Source organism: Canis lupus, chromosome 15, assembly GCF_048164855.1.
Source record: "Canis lupus baileyi chromosome 15, mCanLup2.hap1, whole genome shotgun sequence".
NCBI classification, from domain to species: Eukaryota; Metazoa; Chordata; class Mammalia; order Carnivora; family Canidae; genus Canis; species Canis lupus.
Window position 1 is genome coordinate 28,065,989 of NC_132852.1, and position 6,538 is coordinate 28,072,526.

The 6,538-nt window shown below is 42.7% G+C and overlaps 1 protein-coding gene and 1 pseudogene across 2 annotated transcripts in view; both read right to left on the minus strand.

The window, feature by feature from the left end:
• The window catches only part of GTF2E2 (general transcription factor IIE subunit 2), an 80,329-nt gene extending 73,791 nt beyond the window's left edge, over positions 1 to 6,538 (minus strand). Inside the window, exon 1 of one of the 2 annotated variants that reach the window (XM_072776333.1) lies at positions 6,342 to 6,512. The gene's annotated coding sequence lies outside the window, so the exon portion shown is untranslated. Of the gene's footprint in view, positions 1 to 6,341 lie in introns of both variants that reach the window. The other variant, XM_072776334.1, reaches the window with a different exon arrangement.
• LOC140604501 (large ribosomal subunit protein eL32-like) lies at positions 1,611 to 2,164 on the minus strand (annotated as a pseudogene).

Sequence of the window (6,538 nt, forward strand, 5' to 3'; positions counted from 1 at the left end):
CTACAGGGAGCCTGCTTCTCCCTCTGCCTGTGTCTCTGCTTCTCTGTTTCTCATGAATAAATAAAATCTTTTTTTTTTTAAAGAGCTCTAGTTCCACCTCCTTCTAAATTAGAAATTTTCTGTAGATATTTTTAATAAATTTTAATCCACAACCACTCTGATTAAAAAAATGGGTAGAGGATCTGAATAGACATTTTTCCAAAGACGACATACAAGTGGCCAACAGATATATGAAAAGATGCTTAACATTACTTAATCCAGGGAAATGCAAATCAAAAACCACAGTAAGATTATCACCCAACGTGGGCAGCCCGGGTAGCTCAGTGGTTTAGCGCCTGCCGTCAGCCCAGGGTGTGATCCTGGAGACCCGGATCGAGTCCCACATTAGGCTCCCTGCATGGAGCCTGCTTCTCCCTCTGCCTGTGTCTCTGCCTCTCTCTCTCATGAATAAATAAAAATCTTAAAAAAAAAAAAAAAGATATCACCCCACATTAATCAGAATGGCTAATATCAAAAAAAAGAAAGAACAAGTGTTGACAAGAATGTGGAGAAAGGCAACCCTCATGCACTGTTGATAGGAATGCAAACTGGTGCAGCCACTGTGGAAAACAGTACAGAAGTTCCAAAAAATTAAAACTAGAAATACCATATGATCCAATAATTCCACTACTGGCATTTACCCAAAGAAAACAAAAACACTAATTCAAGGAAATATATGCAGCCCTATGTGTATTGCAGCATTATTTACAATAGCCAAGATATGGAGGCAACCCAAGCATCTGTCAACAGATAAACTGTGATACACACTCACAAGGGATATTAGCCATAAAAAAGAGTTCTTGCCATTTGAGACAACACTGCTAAACCTAGAGGATACAATGCTAAGTGAAATAACCAGAGAGACAAATACTGTATGATTTCATTTACATGTATAACCTAAAAAAAAACAAATGAACAGACTCAAATACAGAGAACTCATGGTTGCCAAAGGAGAGGTTGGTGGGGAGATAGGCAAAATAGGTAAAGACAATAAAGAGATACAGACTTCCAATTTTAAAATACCTAAGTTATGCAGATGAAAAGTACATTACCAAATATACTCAATAATAATGTTGCATGGTGACAAATGGGGACTATACTTATGGTGAGCACTGAGTAATGTATATAATTGTTGACTCAATATGTTGTACACCTAAACCTAATAAAACATTGTAGACACCTAGAGTCGATTATATATATATATATATATATATATATTTTTTTTTTTTTTTTCAAAGAAGGCCCCGAAAAGGTGTGGTTTAAAACTGGTGAACTCTCAGGATGCCTGGGTGGCTCAGTGGTTGAGTGTCTGCCTTTGGCTCAGGTCTTGATCCCGGGGTCCTGGGATCAAGTCCCACATCAGGCTGCCTGCATGGAGCCTGCTTCTCCCTCTGCCTGTGTCTCTGCTTTTCTCTCTCTCTTAAATAAAATCTTAAAAAAAAAAAAAAAAAAAAAAAAAAAACTGGTGAACTCTATTAAGTAAAATCAAAAATTTTACTCCAATTAAAAAAATTGGATTAAAATTAGTTAAAAATATCTACAGAAAATTCCTGATTCAGAAGGTGGTGAGACTAGACCTCTTTTGTTTTTTTCCCCAGTCCTAAAACTCCAGGTTTTTTTTTTTTTTGTAGTTTTATGGTTTTACTAACACAAATATGACATGCACATAATGTCAATTCATTTTCTTTGCTAAGCAGCCTGGCATTGGGATTGGTGACTCTGATGGCCAGCTGAGTTGCTCTTTCCACAATGGCTTTAGGGTTCTTGGAGGATACATTGTGAGCAATCTCTGCACAGTAAGACTGGTTGCACATCAGCAGCACTTCAAGCTCCTTGACATTGTGGACTAGGAACTTCCTGAAGCCACTGGGTGCTTCATGTGCATGTGCTTTGTTTTCTTGTTGCTCCCACAACCAATGTTGGGCATCAAGATCTGGCCCTTGAATCTTCTGCATACCCTATTGTCAATGCCTCTGGGTTTCCACCAGTTGTGCTTAAATTTGACATATCGGTCTGACTGAATGAACTTATGAACATATTGGTGCTGGATGAACTTCTTGGTCCTCTTTTTAACAATCTTGGGCTTCACCAGAGGTCTGAGGGCAGCCATGATGCCCAGCATCAATGGCTGCCCTAAAACTCCAGTTTTTTTTTTGTTTTTTTTTTTTTAGATTTTATTTATTTATTCACGAGAGACACACTCACAGAAAGAGAGAGAGAGAGAGAGGCAGAGACACAGGCAGACGGAGAAGCAGGCTCCATGCAAGGAGCCTGATGTGGGACTTGATCCTGGGTCTCCAGGATCACGCCCTGAGCCAACAGCGGCACTAAACCACTGAGCCACCCAGGTTGCCCTAAAACTCCAGTTCTAAGCAACTTCAGTACAACCAAGAGCCACAGATCATTCATGGATTTTATTTTATTCATTTGTTTTTAAGTAGGGGCTTGAACTCAGAATCATGATATTGAGACCTGTGCTGATATCAAGAGTCGGATATTTAACCAACTAAGCCACCCAGGTGACCCTCAACAAGTATTTGAATATGTTCCTCTTTTCTTTTACAATCCAATAATCATACTACAGGGTATTCAACCAAGGAAAACAGAAACTCGGGATGCCTACGTGGCTCAGCTGTTGATATCCGCCTTGGGCTGAGGGCGTGATCCTGGTCTGGGATTGAGTCCTGCAACAGACTCCCGGCAAGGAGCCTGCTTCTCCATCTGCTGGTGTCTCTGCCTCTCTCTCACTCTCTCACATGAATAAAAAAATAAAATCTTTAAAAAAAAAAAAAAGAAAGAAAAATTACAAAAACTAATTCGAAAAGATATATTCACCCCCATGTTGACTGCAGGATTATTTACAAGAGTCAAATTATGGAAGCAGCCCAAGTATCCACCGATAAAGGAATGGATAGAGAAGATGTGGAATATATACACAACAGAATGATTCAGCCATAAAAAGAATGCTATCTTGCCATTTGCAACAATATGGATGGATCTGGAGAGTATAATGTTAAGCGAAATAAATCAGAGAAAGACAAATACCATATAATTTCATTCATATGTGGAATTTAAGAAACAAAACAAAGCAAAAACAGACCCTTAGCTATAGAGAACTGATGGTTACCAGGGGAGAGGTGAGAGAGATGGGTGAAATAGGTAATGGGGATTAAGAGTACACTTATCTTGATGAGCAAGGAGTATCGAATTGGTGAACCACTGTATTACACACCTGAAACTAATACAACACTGTACATTAACTACACTGGAATTAAATTTTTTTTTTAAATTCCTCTCTTCATACCAGTAAGCACAGAATAAACTAATGGTTGCCAGAGAGGAGGTGGATGAGGGGAATATAGGGGACATGGGGATGGGCAAAATGGATGAAAGGGAGTGGGATATACAGGCCTCCAGTTATGGAATGAATAAGTCATGGGGATTAAAGATTTAGCACAGGGAATAAAATAAAGTCAATGGTATCATAATAGCATTGTACAGTGACAAATGGTAGCTATACTTCTGATAAGCATAGCATAAGGTATAGAGTTGTAAAATCACTATTTTGTATACTTGAAACTAATGTAAAATTGTGTGTAAAATACACTCCAAAAAAGAAAAAAGTTCCCCTCTTGTTTGAACTCTCCCAGAATATGTGGAAAGTCTAGGAAGCACAACAAGCTGACCATGTAAATGATTTTTGCATTCTTCACAAGCAGGGAAGGAAGGTCTGGGAGGAAAAAGATCCTATCTTTGCTCTTGTTTTGTTTTGCTTCTAAGTAGGTTCCCTGCACTGTGTGGAGCCCAACATGGGGTTTGAACTCACCCACCCTGAGATCAAGACCAGAGCTGAGCTCAAGTCAGACACTTAACCAACTGAGCCACCCGGGGGGCCCCTATCTGAACTTTGAAAGCCTTCATGCAGAGAATAGCTCAATATTTGTTAAATGAATAACGAACACAAAAACATCTTTAAGTGGCTTTAGCCTTGTTACAGGTTTCACAAATCTTTATTAAATGTCTTGTGTTTGTGACTCTAAGCTTTGTATAGTTGTCTTGTGTTCATGTACTCCAGGTTTTGAAGAATTCGAGAAGATAAACCCTTGCCTTCAAGCAGCTTACATTTGAAAAATCTGAAAGAACTGAGCATCTTGCTTAAAAAGAAATGAATAGGGAACCCTGGGTGGCGCAGCGGTTTAGCGCCTGCCTTTGGCCCGGGGCGCGATCCTGGACACCCGGGATCGAATCCCACGTCGGGCTCCCGGTGCATGGAGCCTGCTTCTCCCTCTGCCTGTGTCTCTGCCTCTCTCTCTCTCTCTCTCTGTGTGACTATCATAAATAAATAAAAATCTAAAAAAAATTTAAAAAAAAAAAAAAAAAAGAAATGAATAAGGGCGGCCCGGGTGGCTCAGCAGTTTAGCGAAGCCTTCAAGCCCAGGGCGTGATCCTGGAGACCAGGGATCGAGTCCCCCATGGGCTCCCTGCATGGAGCCTGCTTCTCCCTCTGCCTGTGTCTCTGCCCACACCCCCTCTGTCTCTCATTAATAAATGAATAAAATCTTTTAAAAAATGAATAAAATATGACTCAGAGTGCTAAAAGTCAAAAATATAAGCACTGATAAAAAAAAAATAATCAGAGTAAACTTGAATGAGTAAGAGCCACTGGCACTGTTATCAAAGACCTGACTTCTGGAATCCTCAGTACTAATCTGTAACTGCAACATGACCTAGGCAATCCATAGACCTCACTAAATCCAATTTTATTATAAACAAAATGAAGATACTGTCAATGCTATCTCCATCTAGCCCAACTTTAAAATGAGACAATATTTGTGAAAAGCAATTTTCTGAGTAATAAAGCTATATACAAATGTTACCTCACTGCTACTATTCTGAGTTGGATCTGAAAAGAAAAAATAACAGGAGGATTATGCTAGGGTATTGGAAAGATAGCAGACGTGGGGGGAGGGTAAGTGTGTGGGGGGGTAGAAATCACAAGTGATTAAATGGGGGCAACACACCTAAAACAGGAAACATCTGTAGCTGTTTAAGTCATCGTGTTAAGACAGGTAATCAAACCAGGCTTTTAACCATGATTTTAACACAGGCTTAAACAAAAGCCTTACAATTTACAAAAACCTAAATGCTTACAGCATTTGAGCCTCACAACTCTCTGAAATGATAGGTATTAGTTTTATTCCTTATTTTAATACGTGAAATCTGAAGTGAGGAGGGACCCTTAGGGTCACACAGCTGTTAAGTACCTAGGTCAGGACACGAATACTCGGCCTCCTCAATCAAAAGCTTCCTTACTCCAGACCTGAAATGCTGGTCAAGGCCTCTAATAAAACAAAGGCGACCTGTGCGATACCGGTAACGTTCAATGGCACCCAGGAGCAGAAGGCTGAAGGTCTCCCTCTCTCTCTCTCTCTCCCACCATCGCATGCTCCGCTTAACTTTTCCACCTCTTTTTTCAGACTACTCAGAAATCTGCAGTTTCACATATACTGACCTACGCAGGAGACCTATGCCCATTTCCCACTTAAAAAAAAAAAAAAAAAAAAAATCATCACAACTCAGGGAGTTCACGTGTTCTTCCATGGTCACTGAGCAGCCAAAAATTAAATCAAAATCTAGCTCCAGAGCACACGTTCTTCCCCCTCTACCATTCGCCTTTTATTTTTCAACCTTTCTACTTCTCCTTTGCTTCCTTCTCTGCATAAGCCCAAGAACATTGCCAGGAACAGCCGGCAAGGTAGGAAACGACACCGCTTACCTCCTAAATCTCAGGACCGGGGAGATGGACGAAAAGGTACACCCCAGTGTTTGGATTTGGAGCAGGTCTTAAGACTTTGCAGACATCGACTATAATAACTAAAGTTCGGGAATCAGTACAAACCGAGTCTCCAAAACGCGGCTTAAAAAAAAATAATAAAAAAAAAAAAAGAGCCCTCGGAGGTGCATCTAAATCACCGCCTTTAGCTGGACCCCGTGGTTCCCTCAACTCCACACACGTCCCGCTCAGTTACGGCTCCTGTGAGGTCGGGGGCCAGGAAGACAGGCAGTCAGCATCCTGACGGCGAATTTCCCCCTTTCCAACCCAAAAGTTTGCTCAGTGGACCTCCGGCCTAAAAGACAATGCGCCCCAGAAGTTGGTACTGTTTGGCGTTTCGCGCAGAGAACCGCAGACCCCGCGTCCCCGAGAGACCGACGGAAGACAGGCTCGCCCCGCAGGAGGAGGCGCTCCCGAGGAACCACAGGCCGGGGCTCCGCTCCCCACACCCGGCGGCCGCGGCCCCTACCTGAGCGAGGAGGGCCGCCCCACGCGACCGGCCGCCGCCTCCCAGCGCCTCCACCTCCACCAGCCGCCCACGCCCGCGTGGCCGCCGCTCCCTGCTCCTCGTCAGCAGCGCCCCCGCCTGCCCGCACGCACGCCCAGCGCAGCCCCGCCAGGTCGGGGTCTCGGCACTGGCGGCGGCGGCGGCGGCTGAGGCGGCGC